The 8,932-nt window shown below is 35.2% G+C and overlaps 1 protein-coding gene across 2 annotated transcripts in view; it reads left to right on the forward strand.

The window, feature by feature from the left end:
- Nucleotides 1–8,932, forward strand: part of LOC106883135 (small conductance calcium-activated potassium channel protein 2) — a 545,874-nt gene that overhangs the window by 55,795 nt on the left and 481,147 nt on the right. The gene's annotated exons all lie outside the window — the stretch shown is intronic.

An 8,932-nucleotide genomic window follows, 5' to 3' on the forward strand; every position in this document is an offset into this window, starting at 1 on the left:
AACAATCTGCAAGGAAAAGTAAAAATAAACTTTCTCTGAATTTTGGCTATTGGAATGTGTGCACACTTGTTGATGATAATTTCAACAAGAGGCCAGGAAGGCGTACTGCACTTATTGCATGTGAGCTTAAAAAATATTCCTTTGATATAGTTGCGTTCTCTGAAACTCGTCTCTCTGGTGAGGGTCAAATAAATGAACTTACTTATGGATACACTATCTTTTGTAGAGGCCTACCTGAGGGTCAGTGTAGAGAATCTGGTGTTGGGTTTGCTTTCAAGAATTCATTAGTGTCCTCCTTTGCAGAATTTCCAAGTAGTATATCTGAACAAACAATGACATGCCGTATAAAACTGACAAAGAGTAGGTTTCTTACCGTTGTCAGTATTTATGCACCAAAAATGTCTCATTCTGATGAAACTGTAGGACAGTTTTATGACGATCTTGCACAATTATTGAGGAAAGTGCCAATTTCTGACAAGCTGGTCATATTGGGAGATTTCAATGTGCGAGTTGGAAATAACTATGTTTCATGACCTGTTTTAGGCCGACATGGGATTGGAAAATGTAATAAAAATGGAGTAGCTCTCTATTTTGATGTTTTGTACTGAGAATAATCTGGTTGTTAGCAACACTCTGTTTAAGCAGAAAAAATAAATATAAAACCGCCTGGATGCATCCAAGATCTAAGCACTGGTATCTCATAGTTTATATTTTGATCAGAAAACGTGATATGGAATATGTTTCTAGAGTTCGGGCCATGAGAGGAGCAGAGAGCTGGATTGACCATCGTCTAATTGCAAAGATTCCACGATGCCACAGAAAGTATCAATTTTGACCCAAACAATCTATGGGAAGATTTCAAAACAAGAGTATTTCAGACTGCAAGTTTGTCAGTGGGATCTAACTCGCGTAAGTCTAGTGACTGATTCTCAGATAAATCAGTAGAAATTCATGATCTACTTTTAGAAAAACCAAATACACTTCTTTCTCATTCCTTGAACCCCAACTCAAACGAAGCTTACAGAAAGCTGAAAAGGAATATGCACACTGCTCTAAAGAAAATTAAACAAAAATGGTGGACTAATAGAGCAAAAGGGGCGCAAGAAGCAGCAGATAGAAATGACACCAAGGATTTGTACTCTTATGTTAAGGAGGTATATGGCCCAAAATCTTCAATAGCTATTCATAAGCGCTGGGTAGAACATTTTTCTGCTCTTTTGAATAGACCATCATCCGCTGACATGAGGATGATAAAAAAAATCGAACACCTTCCAGTTATAGAAGAGATGGAATTTGAACCAACTTTAAATGACATTTATTTAGCTGTGAATAAGCTGAATAACAATAATTGTTCAGGGTCTGATGGAATCTGTGCAGAAGTCTTGAAATATGGGTGTGACAAAATGTTTGAACTATTAAATATGTGAATTTGTCACTGTTGGAGAACTGAGAAGGTGGCTCAAGACTGGATTGATGTCATTTTAGTCTCCTTGTATAAATCGGGGCGAAAGGATCTGTGTGGTAATTTCCGTGGGATTTTGCTTTTGTCTGTGGTTGGAAAGGTACTTGCCTGCATTCTATTAGAACGTTTAAATACCTTCATAGTTCCAAATATGGTGTCTGAGTCTTAGTGTGGTTGTCGCTCATCCGGGGAATGTTTTTAATCTGACCAGACTGAAATTCAAGACGAAGGTTTTTACTTCACTCATTAGGGAACTCTTATACACTGATGATTGCGATCTAGTCAGTCATTCTGAAACAGGCCTGCAGTCTCTTCTATCTGCATTTGACTCAGCTTGTGACCATTACATAATTATTTAATAATTATACTGTTTATTTCATAATGGATAGGATCTGAAACCGTACGACACCTAGCCTATATTTATTATTTGGCACACGCCTGAGCTCACGTGAAGAACCACAACAATTCGAAGGGTATCCTTCCTCACCTTGCTATCAATGTGGGACAGTCGGAGGCAATTGAATCAGGAATAGCTCTCTCACTCACGTACATCTGCTAATCGGACAAGATCTTGTTGGTTTTGAGCGTCTACCGGCGCACACCTCACATATCACAACAAATGTTTCATTCCAACTTGAGTCATCAGTTTCTACAAACAACAGTATACGCTCCACAGATAAGGGGGATCCTGTACTTCTATAAACGATCCTCCCATCTATTGCTACTACAGCAACAGATGGTCAGACAATCTTCCGTTTCTTTCTCATTCCCCACCTCCTTGTCTTATTGGTTCGTTCTTCTGTAATCAGCTGATGTGGTAGAAACTGGCACTTGATATATGTCGGCTAGCATCATCCTTATAAGATGATTTATGAATGTAAAGTAATCACTCTCCTGGTATGTTGCTGTTGTTTTTCTTGTCGATAACATTTTGAGTGCATACATAAATTTCAATGATTCAACGATTCTTTAATTATTCAGTTATGTCTAAAATACGTAAAATTCTGTTAATTACAAGGAATGTTAGATAATATAATTAATTGATTAATTAGATTTGACATGTTACTGCACATTTAATGGAGAATGAGAAATGATGTCGTTCATGAATTATTGAAACACCTGCTTCTCAAATGTGTTGTTATCCGTTAATATTTATCTGTTTCCTATGGATTCTGCTGCTTCAAGATGACAGGGTACTCTACGTGGTTACTTTGACTACTAGAAATTAATGCACAAACTCTCCTCATGTGACTCCCTACCGTCTAAAAGATAAAGGATACATTAGGCAGTCTAGTCTTTCATATGCGATAAGACATAATGGTCACGGCTGAAACGCCTTTAATGACACATCTGCTTGATGAGGGCTAATGGGAGACAACAACAACAACAGCAACAATAACAGCAACAACAACAAGAGCAGTTAGGTAATGAAGAAAGAAGAGGAATGAAAGAAATTTCTGAGAGCAGAAATGGAAACACAGTTTACAACCCAAACATCCTCAGTTGCACGTCATCTGTTACAGTCAAAGAGATTTCAGTCAGTGTGTTTAAGGCTATGTAGGAAAAGACTCATTGTCTGATGGGTCCTTTTCTCATTTAAAGTGGTATGTGATATGAGGGGTATTTGGTTATTATTTCAGGAAGGGTGCGCAACCAGGAAGATTCCCCTGTGTCGACTCCTTTCTAGTTCATGTGTAACCATTTCTAAAGAAATTACGGTGATGTACTGCAGGATTAGCTGTGCCGTTGCCGGAGGAGATAAAAACCAATTGATTCAATGTCAGTCTGGGGATATGCCTAAACCCCTGGTTTATGAGAAACAACTGTTACAGAACTCTTTTATGTTTTTTATTGGACATTAATTTTAAAATATATTAAATTTAAAATTACATGGAAATTAAACACAAAATGGTAAAAAAAAAAATGGTTACTGATTTATAGACTCATTGTTCTTGGCAGAATATAATTATTGGAACTGAAGAATTATGGATTACATAGTTACAAACACTGTCCAATAAAGTACAACTTTTTAAAGTCCTTGACACTGGACATTAATTTCAAAAGGACTGAAGCGAAGAAAAATACAAACGGAAGAAATACGGTAGAATCAAAAATAATTAAATGAGGGAAGAGACGAATGTGCCAATATTAGCAAATGATTTAATTAAATTTAATCAAATTTAATCAAATAAATACATAAAGGTGTCTTTATTCTTTTCACCAACGGGAAAAAAGGATTCTAACTGAACGATTCTCTCCCTTGCTATTGAGGCGAATGACCAACCAATCAGCTGAGTGATTATTTTGATATGATTTTATATTTACGTTTGTGTTTTTCTTAATTTTAATTCATTCATTCTTTACCCATCACCCTCATTTTTTCTATAACTTAATTATAGTTTTATATATTTTTATGTAACTCTGTCCATCCCCACAAGTTTTAGTAACCTCTGTGAATGAATGTTGCGAATTGGTATAGTCACTAAAGTATTGGCTAGAATACATTATTTGTTTATTGTAAAATTTTACGTTCTGAGTTCAAACCACGCTGAGATCGACTTCCCTGTTGTCCCTTCGAGTTCGATAAAAATAAAAAAAACCTACCTGAGTAGAGCGGAAGACTGGTAGAATAGTTAGAGCGTCAGAAGAAAAGAGAATGGAAACAGTTTCGTTGGTTCGATTGACGGAAGATCGACCGCTGCCATCACAACCACCATGTCTAACGTTCATTCTTTTAGGGCTTGTGCCTATATGACAACGGATTTTATTACTGTAACAATTTAGTTGTCATTGTGTGCTTTCATTGCAATATCAGGAATAAATCTGCAAGCCTTGTGTACGAGCAATTTTGCTTTGGTGTTTGTATTTTTACATTGTATTGAAAACACTCAACGTAATGCGTACAAACTCTAGTAATTCTTGTTTACTGAGAGTTCTTTACTGAGAGATGTATGTGCAGTGTTTAGCCATTCTGTTTTCAATGGGTGTCCTTGGATTTTGGCATGTATTCATCAGTATAGTTGGTTAAATAATAATTTCTAAAGCGCCTATTATCATAGAGATTTGTTTCTGCTTTCGATTCCACCATTCTAGTTATCTCTGTTTGCAAATCTTTATACTTTCGGATAGTTTTTCTATTAATTTTAAATATGTATATTGTTGTCGCTTACAGTTGATGCATCGATAAAGAGACATTTCTTTCCTTGATAGTATTAGACAACAATATACTGCCGATTAATCTCCGTGTGTAGACTGACATATCCTACAGCAAATGATCATTTTGTAATATCCTGAGATCCTTTCCAGTATTTGTACCATTATCTACTATGAGTATTTCATAATAGCTGTCTAATTTGAATTGTATGGTTGTCTGATTGTATGAAATTTCGAACCCTAGCAGTTTGGTATATATATATAGCGAGAAAGGATAGAGAGATGTATGTATATATATTTAAAGATATACGTACATACATATGTGTGTGTGTATATACAATCTTGTCTGGTATACTTGGCAGCCGCAACAATGTGATTGATTAGTTTTTTCCACAAAAGCAAACTTAGCCATTCGATAAACAAAGATCGATAAGATATGTATCAGACTAAATACGGGAGTCAATATAATCGACAAAAATCTATGAAGGCTTTTACTAGTATTGCCACTGACCAAAGAGTGAGACCACAAAAAGAATATAAGAATAATCATTGTTAAAACGAACGCTATTTGCTGAATATATATAAGTATGATTTGCAGAATGCTTTTCGTCGAATGTTATTTCATCCATAATATTAAATGAATGATAAGCCGGCGAGATGGCAGAAACGTTAGCATACTGGACGAAATACTTAGCGGTATTTCGTCTTTAGGTTCGGAGTTCATACTCCACCGAGTTCGGTTTTTTACCTTTCATCCTTTAGAAGTCGATAAATTAAATACCAGTTGCGTACTGGAGTCGATCTAATCGACTGGCCCTCTCCTCCAAAATTTCGGACCTTGTCCCTAGAGTAGAAAAGAATATTTTATCATCGATTACTGCATATCCACTCGACTGTCCGTGTATCTGACCATTGGTATACTGTGTTTAAATTATTTTCTTCTTGATATTTATTAAATGTCATTGCAAATGCGAGAAGCCGTTGATGATATTTCATGAAGGTAGGATTCGTATGTCCGCGCAAAATCGTATTATATTGCTCGGGTTAATTTACTTCATGTGGATTTATATGTAGCGTGCACCACAAAAATGTTTGCACATATGTTCTTGTGCTTAATGTGGTTGTAGCTAAGTAGAGAACCAAAAGAGTTGGACCTTATGGTACGTTAAAAATATTTTTCGAATAAGATGCAGCATATTGACAGGTTCGATAAACCGGAAGTAGCATCTGTAAAACAGGCTGCAATGAGTATAATTTTATGTACGTTTGAGAGAGAGCACAAGGTAAAAGTTAAGGAGTAAAACACAGATATTCACGTTGAATGCATAAAACGATAGTAGGAGAGCCTAAATGAACATAGGAACAAACAGTAAAAGCATTGTTGGAGGACCACAAAGAGATGGGAGGAGGGAAGGAAATAAGTGATAAAAGAGTGATAGGATAAATATCTATAGTAGTAATAATAGAAACAACGCCCCACTTCCGAGATAGAAATATAGAAGTTGCATATCTTGTATTTGAGTACAAGCTATATGGTTCAGATGGTTATTATATCAACTGAATTGATAACTGTCGTAGACGGATATTGTTACATTTTGTGCTTGTATACGAGAGGAAGGATAGGCTCTCCTATGTCATAGAAGTGAATGTGTGATGGATATTCACTTGGTGCTTAGTGTCTATAAGTGAGGCTCAAATCTTTCAGATACATTCAATTGGGAACTTCGCAAAGAAGACATATTCTAGAGATGGGTTGTATGACTTATACGTGGAGTGAGTAGAATAACACAAGAGGAAGTAGGAAGTTATTACGTAAAAGAAGTGAATCTTTAGGGAGGAACACGCGAATGAGAGGTACAGTTTCTAATAAGCCACTGCCCTACCTATGTTTTGTATATAGTATACTCTATATTATCTGCCTTTTCCCGAGAGTAGTAGCAGCATATACAAATACAGGTCGCAAGGGCTGTAGTATTATAGTCAGTTGAAATGGGGAAAACTGTATAGAGTCCTTAGAGTGTTCATTTGATGCATGTATGAAATAACAACTGGGTATTGAGTGTTGTTGGAGGAATCCGCTCTATTTCAAGCATTCAAACCAATTTCTGGCCAGAAAACAATTTCTTCGATCTCTCATATCGTTTTCAGGAGCATTGTGGAGTATTACAGGTGTTGGTGTCCTTACTCTGTGTTATGTCTCAAGCTACTGCTATCTAGCACCTTCGGATGATCTCTACTCAACCGCTACACAACTGCTACTCAACTGATACTCAACACCCCTACCACGGCCAGACTATCTCAACTTATATGTCTTGTGAGATCCTACTTCTTCGCCTGGGGGCGTCGACACAACACTCTGATTAAGCAATGAAAAACCAAAGATATTTAAGTGAAAAGTGGGAAAAAAATATTTACATGGTTACGACGCAATCGCGTTAACTTTTTTCATCGTTTCTATATCAGTGTGCATATATGTGCGCATGTGTGCGCACGCATATTTATATTTAATCTCATAAAAAACGCAATGTATATGCATATATATGTATGTATATATGCATATACACACATTGATGCACACACACACACAATCACACACATATGGACATGCATACATACATTCATATACACACATATACACATGCATGTATATACACATACATTCATGCATAAGTACATTTACTCAGACTTATAGGCAAGAACACACAAGTACACGTAAACACACACAAACTCACACACACACACACACACATACACACACAGACATATTCATATACACGTATAATAGATAACTGATAAGTGTTGTTGTTGTTATTTAGCCACAAAATAATATATTCTCTTGTTGGCAAAGTGTTATTTTTCTTTGATCCAAATGTTGTTCTGCTACAATGACCCCTGCGTCAACAACAACAACAACAACAACAACAACCACAAGTTACTAAGAAAACATAATAAACAGAATAAACAAATAAAAGTAGTCAATGAAAAATACATATAAAAAAGTGAAAATTTTCTCTTCGATTTAATCAATTACATTTTATAGAGAACGTTCAATCATTTTATAGAAAATACTCAATCATTGCGGATTTCTATGTAGAAAAACATCATTAGATAACACGTTATACTACGTATGTATGTATGTATGTATGTATGTATGTATGTATGTATGTATGGTTGCAAGTATGTATGTATATTTATATGTAAGTATGGATGTATGTTTGTATGTATATATGCATTTATATTTGCATGTATGTATATTTCTATAAATGTATGTTTGTATATATTTATATATGTATATATTTATATATGCATGTATATATTTGTATATATTTATATATGCATGTATATATTTGTATATATTTATATATGCATGTATATGTATATATATTGATGTACGTATGCATGTATGTATGCATTATTTTTGCATGTATGTTTTTATGCATGCTTTGTGTGTATGTTTGTATGTGTATATATATGCATGTGTGTATATGTGCATGTATTATACATGTATATATGTATTATACATGCGCGCACGCATGTATGTATGTTTGTATGTATGCATAGTTGCGTGTCTGTATGTATGCATGGTTGCATGTTTGTATGTATGTATGCATGTATGTATGTATGTATGCATATATGTATGTGTGTATGTATGTATGTATGTATTTATGTGTGTTTGTATGTATGTACGCACGTATGTATGTATGTGTACATGTAGGTATGCATGTATGTCTGTATGCATGTTTTATTATTCGAAAGATCCAGTTCCAATCCGATATCAAGGCTCTTTCGTTGGAATTTAGACAACACGAAAGAGATAGTTATGCACGTGTGCTTTTATGTTTAATTGTTTTTAATAAGAGGTTGTGGCCATACTGGGGCTCTGTCATTGACATAATTACAGGTATCGTTTATTTCATCGTTAAGATCGTTTTTCCGGGTTTGGTTAGTTTCTGGAGAATTAGTGAATCACACAGAGTCACATTCGCTTGCGTCTCATGCGATGATATGGGTTCATGTAGTTTTTCAGATATAGATTTTTCTAAGTGTTCCTTAAACACATTCACATGTATGCTGCGCTGATCTCTGAGGTTCTTGGTCGGGCAATGCAATGCTGTAGTTCCTTGAATCCTAAGCTGTCAATATATTAGATCCTTATTCTAGATGGAGACAGTGGAACCGGGGTATCCAATTCGTGGTTGGTATAGTTTTCAATCCTAAATTTAACTGCTAGACTATCCGTGTATGTATGTATGTATGTATGTATGTATGTATCTATCTATATATATATATATAAATATATCTATATATATATATATA

The sequence above is a fragment of the Octopus bimaculoides genome, chromosome 1 (genome assembly GCF_001194135.2).
Source record: "Octopus bimaculoides isolate UCB-OBI-ISO-001 chromosome 1, ASM119413v2, whole genome shotgun sequence".
Taxonomy (NCBI): Eukaryota; Metazoa; Mollusca; class Cephalopoda; order Octopoda; family Octopodidae; genus Octopus; species Octopus bimaculoides.